We start from the raw sequence: 12,900 nt of genomic DNA, 5'->3' as shown, positions 1-12,900 counted from the left end.
GGGTCCTGTGGTCCCCGAGGCCCTCCAAAGTCATCATGGAGGCTTGCTTCCATGAGGTTCCATTATGTGCCAGTGGTCATCTTGGTTCCAGGAGTTTCCTTAGTGTCACAATGCTCTCCATGCTTCCATGATTCCCCACAATGTCACAATGCTCTCCATGCTTCCATTAGGCCGTGCTTTGCCACAATGGTCCCCTTGTTTCCATGAGGCCCCGCTGTGTCACAATGGACCTATGGTTCCATGATGTTGCGTGGTGTCACCGTGCTCTTCTTGAATCCGCCGTGTTACCATGGACCATTGGTTCCATGCGGCCTGGCCGTGTCACAATGGGCTCCGTGATTCCATGATTCCCCACGGTGTCACAATGGAGCCTTGTTTCTAGGAGGTTCTGTACTGTCACAATTGCCTCCTTGATGCCATCAGCCCCTGCAGTGTCACAATGGCTCCTTGGTTCCATGAGGAACACAATAGCTTGGCATAAGCATTGAGCAACAGCTGCTGAACACACCTGGCAACATCTGCTTGCATCAAAAGAGGGCTTCAAGCTGACAATGGCACCAGCAGCCATTGGAAAGGACAGGCTGTGCCGGTTTGGACAAATGTGGAGGAAAATATCCTCTGATAGAAGGCAGGTTACACCCAGCCCTCCCCCACCAGCTTCGGGAAAAAAGAATTTTCCTGGGAAGAAAGTGAAAGAGATAAAAACCATTTTTTAACAAACACCCAGGAAAAGGAGAACAATGCTAAATATTAAAAGCTCTCGCTGTGCAGAGAAAGCTGGGATAATTTGAGAGTCCTTCCGTGTTTCGGTGGGGTCTCCTGAAACATCCATAGACAGCGAGGCCCGTGCAAAGAAATAGGGAGCCATTCATGAGAGAAGTTTCAGAGCTCTTTCTTCTCCAGCCACATGGGCGGGGCACTGCCAAAGAACTGAGCAGTCACGGCACAACCAGGGCCCTCCTGGCACAGGGCAACACAAAATAAGCAGTGCTGAACAGGATTAGGGCACATGTCAGCAGGGAGCAGGGAGACCCCGTGCCCAGGCCATGCCTCTACCCCAGGGTCCCCTCTCCCATGACCTCATGGCAGGGGGGAGGAACCCCAACACTTCCGGAGGTGTAGTCTCTCTCCTCCTCCTTGCAGCTGGCTCATGGGCCCACATTCAGGGCCCCCACCTCAGTAGAAAATTCTCCCAATGTGGTCTGATGTTGAAAGAGTCAAGAAGAGAAGAAGGGAAAAAAAACCCCAAAGTCCCAGGAAAACAAAGTTCAACTCTCCATCTCCCCCCAGAGAAAAGGAGCTGAAAACTGGCTAAAAAGAAACAAAGTTGCTTCCTCTGCTCTTGCTGCAAGCAGGATGCAGAGGAGTGTGTATGTGTGTCCTTGAACAAACGCTCTGAGAAGTTTGTCCGGTTTTTTTTCCTCTCCCCCCTCTCAGGCTCAGTTGAAAGGCACAGAAATGCACAAAGTTCACTTCTGGGCATAGAGCAGCAATAGGGGATACACATGATAAAGTCACCCCAAGACACAGGGACAGAGAATTCAGTGGAAAGACTCCGAGAATTCTGCTCCCAGAGAATTCTGCTCACACTGACCCTTGTAGAAAGGGGACATCAGTCCCGGCAGCCTGTACTGAGCATGTGGCTCCTGAGTGGGGTTTGTTGTTTGGGAAACCTGCTCCGGCTTTTCCATTCTTTCCTTCCAAACAGGAAAACTTCTCCTGGGGCTGTGTGCAGGCAGAGCCCTGAGGAGAGCAGGTGGCACATGGTGCGCTGGGCTGGGACAGCCAGCTGCAGAGCTCAAGGGAAGAAGCCCAAAGTGTCACAATGGCTCCTTGCCTTCACATGCAACACCTGGGTCACAATGGTCTCCTTGATTCCATGAGGCCCCACTGTGTCACAATGGCTCCTTGGTTCCATCGGGTTCCGCAGTGTCACCATGGTCTCTTTTGATCCGCACTGTCATCATGGACAATTGGTTCCATGAGGCCCCGCAGTGTCACAATGGTCCCTTGCTTCCATAGGTTTGATGTTGTAACAATGGACTCCTTGCTTCTATGAGCTAGCCTGCTTTTTGCAGAGGTGTCTTTGGTTCCAACAAGGCCCCGCTGTGTCTCAGTGCACCCTGGCTTCCATGTGGATCTGGAGCATCACAAAGGCTCCTTGGTTCCACCAGGTCCTGCTGTGTCACAATGGGTCCTGTGGTCCCCGAGGCCCTCCAAAGTCATCATGGAGGCTTGCTTCCATGAGGTTCCATTATGTGCCAGTGGTCATCTTGGTTCCAGGAGTTTCCTTAGTGTCACAATGCTCTCCATGCTTCCATGATTCCCCACAATGTCACAATGCTCTCCATGCTTCCATTAGGCCCTGCTTTGCCACAATGGTCCCCTTGTTTCCATCAGGCCCCGCTGTGTCACAATGGACCTATGGTTCCATGATGTTGCGTGGTGTCACCGTGCTCTTCTTGAATCCGCCGTGTTACCATGGACCATTGGTTCCATGCGGCCTGGCCGTGTCACAATGGGCTCCGTGATTCCATGATTCCCCACGGTGTCACAATGGAGCCTTGTTTCTAGGAGGTTCTGTACTGTCACAATTGTCTCCTTGATGCCATCAGCCCCTGCAGTGTCACAATGGCTCCTTGGTTCCATGAGGAACACAATAGCTTGGCATAAGCATTGAGCAACAGCTGCTGAACACACCTGGCAACATCTGCTTGCATCAAAAGAGGGCTTCAAGCTGACAATGGCACCAGCAGCTTCCATCTGCAACAGAGACCCAGGAAAGGACAGGCTGTGCCGGTTTGGACAAATGTGGAGGAAAATATCCTCTGATAGAAGGCAGGTTACACCCAGCCCTCCCCCACCAGCTTCGGGAAAAAAGAATTTTCCTGGGAAGAAAGTGAAAGAGATAAAAACCATTTTTTAACAAACACCCAGGAAAAGGAGAACAATGCTAAATATTAAAAGCTCTCGCTGTGCAGAGAAAGCTGGGATAATTTGAGAGTCCTTCCGTGTTTCGGTGGGGTCTCCTGAAACATCCATAGACAGCGAGGCCCGTGCAAAGAAATAGGGAGCCATTCATGAGAGAAGTTTCAGAGCTCTTTCTTCTCCAGCCACATGGGCGGGGCACTGCCAAAGAACTGAGCAGTCACGGCACAACCAGGGCCCTCCTGGCACAGGGCAACACAAAATAAGCAGTGCTGAACAGGATTAGGGCACATGTCAGCAGGGAGCAGGGAGACCCCGTGCCCAGGCCATGCCTCTACCCCAGGGTCCCCTCTCCCATGACCTCATGGCAGGGGGGAGGAACCCCAACACTTCCGGAGGTGTAGTCTCTCTCCTCCTCCTTGCAGCTGGCTCATGGGCCCACATTCAGGGCCCCCACCTCAGTAGAAAATTCTCCCAATGTGGTCTGATGTTGAAAGAGTCAAGAAGAGAAGAAGGGAAAAAAAACCCCAAAGTCCCAGGAAAACAAAGTTCAACTCTCCATCTCCCCCCAGAGAAAAGGAGCTGAAAACTGGCTAAAAAGAAACAAAGTTGCTTCCTCTGCTCTTGCTGCAAGCAGGATGCAGAGGAGTGTGTATGTGTGTCCTTGAACAAACGCTCTGAGAAGTTTGTCCGGTTTTTTTTCCTCTCCCCCCTCTCAGGCTCAGTTGAAAGGCACAGAAATGCACAAAGTTCACTTCTGGGCATAGAGCAGCAATAGGGGATACACATGATAAAGTCACCCCAAGACACAGGGACAGAGAATTCAGTGGAAAGACTCCGAGAATTCTGCTCCCAGAGAATTCTGCTCACACTGACCCTTGTAGAAAGGGGACATCAGTCCCGGCAGCCTGTACTGAGCATGTGGCTCCTGAGTGGGGTTTGTTGTTTGGGAAACCTGCTCCGGCTTTTCCATTCTTTCCTTCCAAACAGGAAAACTTCTCCTGGGGCTGTGTGCAGGCAGAGCCCTGAGGAGAGCAGGTGGCACATGGTGCGCTGGGCTGGGACAGCCAGCTGCAGAGCTCAAGGGAAGAAGCCCAAAGTGTCACAATGGCTCCTTGCCTTCACATGCAACACCTGGGTCACAATGGTCTCCTTGATTCCATGAGGCCCCACTGTGTCACAATGGCTCCTTGGTTCCATCGGGTTCCGCAGTGTCACCATGGTCTCTTTTGATCCGCACTGTCATCATGGACAATTGGTTCCATGAGGCCCCGCAGTGTCACAATGGTCCCTTGCTTCCATAGGTTTGATGTTGTAACAATGGACTCCTTGCTTCTATGAGCTAGCCTGCTTTTTGCAGAGGTGTCTTTGGTTCCAACAAGGCCCCGCTGTGTCTCAGTGCACCCTGGCTTCCATGTGGATCTGGAGCATCACAAAGGCTCCTTGGTTCCACCAGGTCCTGCTGTGTCACAATGGGTCCTGTGGTCCCCGAGGCCCTCCAAAGTCATCATGGAGGCTTGCTTCCATGAGGTTCCATTATGTGCCAGTGGTCATCTTGGTTCCAGGAGTTTCCTTAGTGTCACAATGCTCTCCATGCTTCCATGATTCCCCACAATGTCACAATGCTCTCCATGCTTCCATTAGGCCCTGCTTTGCCACAATGGTCCCCTTGTTTCCATGAGGCCCCGCTGTGTCACAATGGACCTATGGTTCCATGATGTTGCGTGGTGTCACCGTGCTCTTCTTGAATCCGCCGTGTTACCATGGACCATTGGTTCCATGCGGCCTGGCCGTGTCACAATGGGCTCCGTGATTCCATGATTCCCCACGGTGTCACAATGGAGCCTTGTTTCTAGGAGGTTCTGTACTGTCACAATTGTCTCCTTGATGCCATCAGCCCCTGCAGTGTCACAATGGCTCCTTGGTTCCATGAGGAACACAATAGCTTGGCATAAGCATTGAGCAACAGCTGCTGAACACACCTGGCAACATCTGCTTGCATCAAAAGAGGGCTTCAAGCTGACAATGGCACCAGCAGCCATTGGAAAGGACAGGCTGTGCCGGTTTGGACAAATGTGGAGGAAAATATCCTCTGATAGAAGGCAGGTTACACCCAGCCCTCCCCCACCAGCTTCGGGAAAAAAGAATTTTCCTGGGAAGAAAGTGAAAGAGATAAAAACTATTTTTTTAACAAACACCCAGGAAAAGGAGAACAATGCTAAATATTAAAAGCTCTCGCTGTGCAGAGAAAGCTGGGATAATTTGAGAGTCCTTCCGTGTTTCGGTGGGGTCTCCTGAAACATCCATAGACAGCGAGGCCCGTGCAAAGAAATAGGGAGCGATTCTTGAGAGAAGTTTCAGAGCTCTTTCTTCTCCAGCCACATGGGCGGGGCACTGCCAAAGAACTGAGCAGTCACGGCACAACCAGGGCCCTCCTGGCACAGGGCAACACAAAATAAGCAGTGCTGAACAGGATTAGGGCACATGTCAGCAGGGAGCAGGGAGACCCCGTGCCCAGGCCATGCCTCTACCCCAGGGTCCCCTCTCCCATGACCTCATGGCAGGGGGGAGGAACCCCAACACTTCCGGAGGTGTAGTCTCTCTCCTCCTCCTTGCAGCTGGCTCATGGGCCCACATTCAGGGCCCCCACCTCGGGAGAAAATTCTCCCAATGTGGTCTGATGTTGAAAGAGTCAAGAAGAGAAGAAGGGAAAAAAAACCCCAAAGTCCCAGGAAAACAAAGTTCAACTCTCCATCTCCCCCCAGAGAAAAGGAGCTGAAAACTGGCTAAAAAGAAACAAAGTTGCTTCCTCTGCTCTTGCTGCAAGCAGGATGCAGAGGAGTGTGTATGTGTGTCCTTGAACAAACGCTCTGAGAAGTTTGTCCGGTTTTTTTTCCTCTCCCCCCTCTCAGGCTCAGTTGAAAGGCACAGAAATGCACAAAGTTCACTTCTGGGCATAGAGCAGCAATAGGGGATACACATGATAAAGTCACCCCAAGACACAGGGACAGAGAATTCAGTGGAAAGACTCCGAGAATTCTGCTCCCAGAGAATTCTGCTCACACTGACCCTTGTAGAAAGGGGACATCAGTCCCGGCAGCCTGTACTGAGCATGTGGCTCCTGAGTGGGGTTTGTTGTTTAGGAAACCTGCTCCGGCTTTTCCATTCTTTCCTTCCAAACAGGAAAACTTCTCCTGGGGCTGTGTGCAGGCAGAGCCCTGAGGAGAGCAGGTGGCACATGGTGCGCTGGGCTGGGACAGCCAGCTGCAGAGCTCAAGGGAAGAAGCCCAAAGTGTCACAATGGCTCCTTGCCTTCACATGCAACACCTGGGTCACAATGGTCTCCTTGATTCCATGAGGCCCCACTGTGTCACAATGGCTCCTTGGTTCCATCGGGTTCCGCAGTGTCACCATGGTCTCTTTTGATCCGCACTGTCATCATGGACAATTGGTTCCATGAGGCCCCGCAGTGTCACAATGGTCCCTTGCTTCCATAGGTTTGATGTTGTAACAATGGACTCCTTGCTTCTATGAGCTAGCCTGCTTTTTGCAGAGGTGTCTTTGGTTCCAACAAGGCCCCGCTGTGTCTCAGTGCACCCTGGCTTCCATGTGGATCTGGAGCATCACAAAGGCTCCTTGGTTCCACCAGGTCCTGCTGTGTCACAATGGGTCCTGTGGTCCCCGAGGCCCTCCAAAGTCATCATGGAGGCTTGCTTCCATGAGGTTCCATTATGTGCCAGTGGTCATCTTGGTTCCAGGAGTTTCCTTAGTGTCACAATGCTCTCCATGCTTCCATGATTCCCCACAATGTCACAATGCTCTCCATGCTTCCATTAGGCCCTGCTTTGCCACAATGGTCCCCTTGTTTCCATGAGGCCCCGCTGTGTCACAATGGACCTATGGTTCCATGATGTTGCGTGGTGTCACCGTGCTCTTCTTGAATCCGCCGTGTAACCATGGACCATTGGTTCCATGCGGCCTGGCCGTGTCACAATGGGCTCCGTGATTCCATGATTCCCCACGGTGTCACAATGGAGCCTTGTTTCTAGGAGGTTCTGTACTGTCACAATTGTCTCCTTGATGCCATCAGCCCCTGCAGTGTCACAATGGCTCCTTGGTTCCATGAGGAACACAATAGCTTGGCATAAGCATTGAGCAACAGCTGCTGAACACACCTGGCAACATCTGCTTGCATCAAAAGAGGGCTTCAAGCTGAGAATGGCACCAGCAGCTTCCATCTGCAACAGTGACCCAGGAAAGGACAGGCTGTGCCGGTTTGGACAAATGTGGAGGAAAATATCCTCTGATAGAAGGCAGGTTACACCCAGCCCTCCCCCACCAGCTTCGGGAAAAAAGAATTTTCCTGGGAAGAAAGTGAAAGAGATAAAAACCATTTTTTAACAAACACCCAGGAAAAGGAGAACAATGCTAAATATTAAAAGCTCTCGCTGTGCAGAGAAAGCTGGGATAATTTGAGAGTCCTTCCGTGTTTCGGTGGGGTCTCCTGAAACATCCATAGACAGCGAGGCCCGTGCAAAGAAATAGGGAGCCATTCATGAGAGAAGTTTCAGAGCTCTTTCTTCTCCAGCCACATGGGCGGGGCACTGCCAAAGAACTGAGCAGTCACGGCACAACCAGGGCCCTCCTGGCACAGGGCAACACAAAATAAGCAGTGCTGAACAGGATTAGGGCACATGTCAGCAGGGAGCAGGGAGACCCCGTGCCCAGGCCATGCCTCTACCCCAGGGTCCCCTCTCCCATGACCTCATGGCAGGGGGGAGGAACCCCAACACTTCCGGAGGTGTAGTCTCTCTCCTCCTCCTTGCAGCTGGCTCATGGGCCCACATTCAGGGCCCCCACCTCAGTAGAAAATTCTCCCAATGTGGTCTGATGTTGAAAGAGTCAAGAAGAGAAGAAGGGAAAAAAAACCCCAAAGTCCCAGGAAAACAAAGTTCAACTCTCCATCTCCCCCCAGAGAAAAGGAGCTGAAAACTGGCTAAAAAGAAACAAAGTTGCTTCCTCTGCTCTTGCTGCAAGCAGGATGCAGAGGAGTGTGTATGTGTGTCCTTGAACAAACGCTCTGAGAAGTTTGTCCGGTTTTTTTTCCTCTCCCCCCTCTCAGGCTCAGTTGAAAGGCACAGAAATGCACAAAGTTCACTTCTGGGCATAGAGCAGCAATAGGGGATACACATGATAAAGTCACCCCAAGACACAGGGACAGAGAATTCAGTGGAAAGACTCCGAGAATTCTGCTCCCAGAGAATTCTGCTCACACTGACCCTTGTAGAAAGGGGACATCAGTCCCGGCAGCCTGTACTGAGCATGTGGCTCCTGAGTGGGGTTTGTTGTTTGGGAAACCTGCTCCGGCTTTTCCATTCTTTCCTTCCAAACAGGAAAACTTCTCCTGGGGCTGTGTGCAGGCAGAGCCCTGAGGAGAGCAGGTGGCACATGGTGCGCTGGGCTGGGACAGCCAGCTGCAGAGCTCAAGGGAAGAAGCCCAAAGTGTCACAATGGCTCCTTGCCTTCACATGCAACACCTGGGTCACAATGGTCTCCTTGATTCCATGAGGCCCCACTGTGTCACAATGGCTCCTTGGTTCCATCGGGTTCCGCAGTGTCACCATGGTCTCTTTTGATCCGCACTGTCATCATGGACAATTGGTTCCATGAGGCCCCGCAGTGTCACAATGGTCCCTTGCTTCCATAGGTTTGATGTTGTAACAATGGACTCCTTGCTTCTATGAGCTAGCCTGCTTTTTGCAGAGGTGTCTTTGGTTCCAACAAGGCCCCGCTGTGTCTCAGTGCACCCTGGCTTCCATGTGGATCTGGAGCATCACAAAGGCTCCTTGGTTCCACCAGGTCCTGCTGTGTCACAATGGGTCCTGTGGTCCCCGAGGCCCTCCAAAGTCATCATGGAGGCTTGCTTCCATGAGGTTCCATTATGTGCCAGTGGTCATCTTGGTTCCAGGAGTTTCCTTAGTGTCACAATGCTCTCCATGCTTCCATGATTCCCCACAATGTCACAATGCTCTCCATGCTTCCATTAGGCCCTGCTTTGCCACAATGGTCCCCTTGTTTCCATGAGGCCCCGCTGTGTCACAATGGACCTATGGTTCCATGATGTTGCGTGGTGTCACCGTGCTCTTCTTGAATCCGCCGTGTTACCATGGACCATTGGTTCCATGCGGCCTGGCCGTGTCACAATGGGCTCCGTGATTCCATGATTCCCCACGGTGTCACAATGGAGCCTTGTTTCTAGGAGGTTCTGTACTGTCACAATTGTCTCCTTGATGCCATCAGCCCCTGCAGTGTCACAATGGCTCCTTGGTTCCATGAGGAACACAATAGCTTGGCATAAGCATTGAGCAACAGCTGCTGAACACACCTGGCAACATCTGCTTGCATCAAAAGAGGGCTTCAAGCTGACAATGGCACCAGCAGCCATTGGAAAGGACAGGCTGTGCCGGTTTGGACAAATGTGGAGGAAAATATCCTCTGATAGAAGGCAGGTTACACCCAGCCCTCCCCCACCAGCTTCGGGAAAAAAGAATTTTCCTGGGAAGAAAGTGAAAGAGATAAAAACTATTTTTTTAACAAACACCCAGGAAAAGGAGAACAATGCTAAATATTAAAAGCTCTCGCTGTGCAGAGAAAGCTGGGATAATTTGAGAGTCCTTCCGTGTTTCGGTGGGGTCTCCTGAAACATCCATAGACAGCGAGGCCCGTGCAAAGAAATAGGGAGCCATTCTTGAGAGAAGTTTCAGAGCTCTTTCTTCTCCAGCCACATGGGCGGGGCACTGCCAAAGAACTGAGCAGTCACGGCACAACCAGGGCCCTCCTGGCACAGGGCAACACAAAATAAGCAGTGCTGAACAGGATTAGGGCACATGTCAGCAGGGAGCAGGGAGACCCCGTGCCCAGGCCATGCCTCTACCCCAGGGTCCCCTCTCCCATGACCTCATGGCAGGGGGGAGGAACCCCAACACTTCCGGAGGTGTAGTCTCTCTCCTCCTCCTTGCAGCTGGCTCATGGGCCCACATTCAGGGCCCCCACCTCGGGAGAAAATTCTCCCAATGTGGTCTGATGTTGAAAGAGTCAAGAAGAGAAGAAGGGAAAAAAAACCCCAAAGTCCCAGGAAAACAAAGTTCAACTCTCCATCTCCCCCCAGAGAAAAGGAGCTGAAAACTGGCTAAAAAGAAACAAAGTTGCTTCCTCTGCTCTTGCTGCAAGCAGGATGCAGAGGAGTGTGTATGTGTGTCCTTGAACAAACGCTCTGAGAAGTTTGTCCGGTTTTTTTTTCCTCTCCCCCCTCTCAGGCTCAGTTGAAAGGCACAGAAATGCACAAAGTTCACTTCTGGGCATAGAGCAGCAATAGGGGATACACATGATAAAGTCACCCCAAGACAAAGGAACAGAGAATTCAGTGGAAAGACTCCAAGAATTCTGCTCCCAGAGATCATTCCTGCTCACACTGACCCTTGTAGAAAGGGGACCTCGTTCCAGGCAGCCTGTACTGAGCATGTGGCTCCTGAGTGGGGTTTGTTGTTTGGGAAACCTGCTCCGGCTTTTCCATTCTTTCCTTCCAAACAGGAAAACTTCTCCTGGGGCTGTGTGCAGGCAGAGCCCTGAGGAGAGCAGGTGGCACATGGTGCGCTGGGCTGGGACAGCCAGCTGCAGAGCTCAAGGGAAGAAGCCCAAAGTGTCACAATGGCTCCTTGCCTTCACATGCAACACCTGGGTCACAATGGTCTCCTTGATTCCATGAGGCCCCACTGTGTCACAATGGCTCCTTGGTTCCATCGGGTTCCGCAGTGTCACCATGGTCTCTTTTGATCCGCACTGTCATCATGGACAATTGGTTCCATGAGGCCCCGCAGTGTCACAATGGTCCCTTGCTTCCATAGGTTTGATGTTGTAACAATGGACTCCTTGCTTCTATGAGCTAGCCTGCTTTTTGCAGAGGTGTCTTTGGTTCCAACAAGGCCCCGCTGTGTCTCAGTGCACCCTGGCTTCCATGTGGATCTGGAGCATCACAAAGGCTCCTTGGTTCCACCAGGTCCTGCTGTGTCACAATGGGTCCTGTGGTCCCCGAGGCCCTCCAAAGTCATCATGGAGGCTTGCTTCCATGAGGTTCCATTATGTGCCAGTGGTCATCTTGGTTCCAGGAGTTTCCTTAGTGTCACAATGCTCTCCATGCTTCCATGATTCCCCACAATGTCACAATGCTCTCCATGCTTCCATTAGGCCCTGCTTTGCCACAATGGTCCCCTTGTTTCCATGAGGCCCCGCTGTGTCACAATGGACCTATGGTTCCATGATGTTGCGTGGTGTCACCGTGCTCTTCTTGAATCCGCCGTGTTACCATGGACCATTGGTTCCATGCGGCCTGGCCGTGTCACAATGGGCTCCGTGATTCCATGATTCCCCACGGTGTCACAATGGAGCCTTGTTTCTAGGAGGTTCTGTACTGTCACAATTGCCTCCTTGATGCCATCAGCCCCTGCAGTGTCACAATGGCTCCTTGGTTCCATGAGGAACACAATAGCTTGGCATAAGCATTGAGCAACAGCTGCTGAACACACCTGGCAACATCTGCTTGCATCAAAAGAGGGCTTCAAGCTGACAATGGCACCAGCAGCTTCCATCTGCAACAGAGACCCAGGAAAGGACAGGCTGTGCCGGTTTGGACAAATGTGGAGGAAAATATCCTCTGATAGAAGGCAGGTTACACCCAGCCCTCCCCCACCAGCTTCGGGAAAAAAGAATTTTCCTGGGAAGAAAGTGAAAGAGATAAAAACCATTTTTTAACAAACACCCAGGAAAAGGATAACAATGCTAAATGTTAAAAGCTCTCGCTGTGCAGAGAAAGCTGGGATAATTTGAGAGTCCTTCCGTGTTTCGGTGGGGTCTCCTGAAACATCCATAGACAGCGAGGCCCGTGCAAAGAAATAGGGAGCCATTCATGAGAGAAGTTTCAGAGCTCTTTCTTCTCCAGCCACATGGGCGGGGCACTGCCAAAGAACTGAGCAATCACGGCACAACCAGGGCCCTCCTGGCACAGGGCAACACAAAATAAGCAGTGCTGAACAGGATTAGGGCACATGTCAGCAGGGAGCAGGGAGACCCCGTGCCCAGGCCATGCCTCTACCCCAGGGTCCCCTCTCCCATGACCTCATGGCAGGGGGGAGGAACCCCAACACTTCCGGAGGTGTAGTCTCTCTCCTCCTCCTTGCAGCTGGCTCATGGGCCCACATTCAGGGCCCCCACCTCGGGAGAAAATTCTCCCAATGTGGTCTGATGTTGAAAGAGTCAAGAAGAGAAGAAGGGAAAAAAAACCCCAAAGTCCCAGGAAAACAAAGTTCAACTCTCCATCTCCCCCCAGAGAAAAGGAGCTGAAAACTGGCTAAAAAGAAACAAAGTTGCTTCCTCTGCTCTTGCTGCAAGCAGGATGCAGAGGAGTGTGTATGTGTGTCCTTGAACAAACGCTCTGAGAAGTTTGTCCGGTTTTTTTTCCTCTCCCCCCTCTCAGGCTCAGTTGAAAGGCACAGAAATGCACAAAGTTCACTTCTGGGCATAGAGCAGCAATAGGGGATACACATGATAAAGTCACCCCAAGACACAGGGACAGAGAATTCAGTGGAAAGACTCCGAGAATTCTGCTCCCAGAGAATTCTGCTCACCCTGACCCTTGTAGAAAAGGGACATCGTTCCCGGCAGCCTGTACTGAGCATGTGGCTCCTGAGTGGGGTTTGTTGTTTAGGAAACCTGCTCCGGCTTTTCCATTCTTTCCTTCCAAACAGGAAAACTTCTCCTGGGGCTGTGTGCAGGCAGAGCCCTGAGGAGAGCAGGTGGCACATGGTGCGCTGGGCTGGGACAGCCAGCTGCAGAGCTCAAGGGAAGAAGCCCAAAGTGTCACAATGGCTCCTTGCCTTCACATGCAACACCTGGGTCACAATGGTCTCCTTGATTCCA

The sequence above is a fragment of the Aphelocoma coerulescens genome, unplaced genomic scaffold, assembly GCF_041296385.1.
Source record: "Aphelocoma coerulescens isolate FSJ_1873_10779 unplaced genomic scaffold, UR_Acoe_1.0 HiC_scaffold_80, whole genome shotgun sequence".
In the NCBI taxonomy this organism is placed as follows: domain Eukaryota; kingdom Metazoa; phylum Chordata; class Aves; order Passeriformes; family Corvidae; genus Aphelocoma; species Aphelocoma coerulescens.
This window is presented reverse-complemented; position numbering follows the sequence as displayed.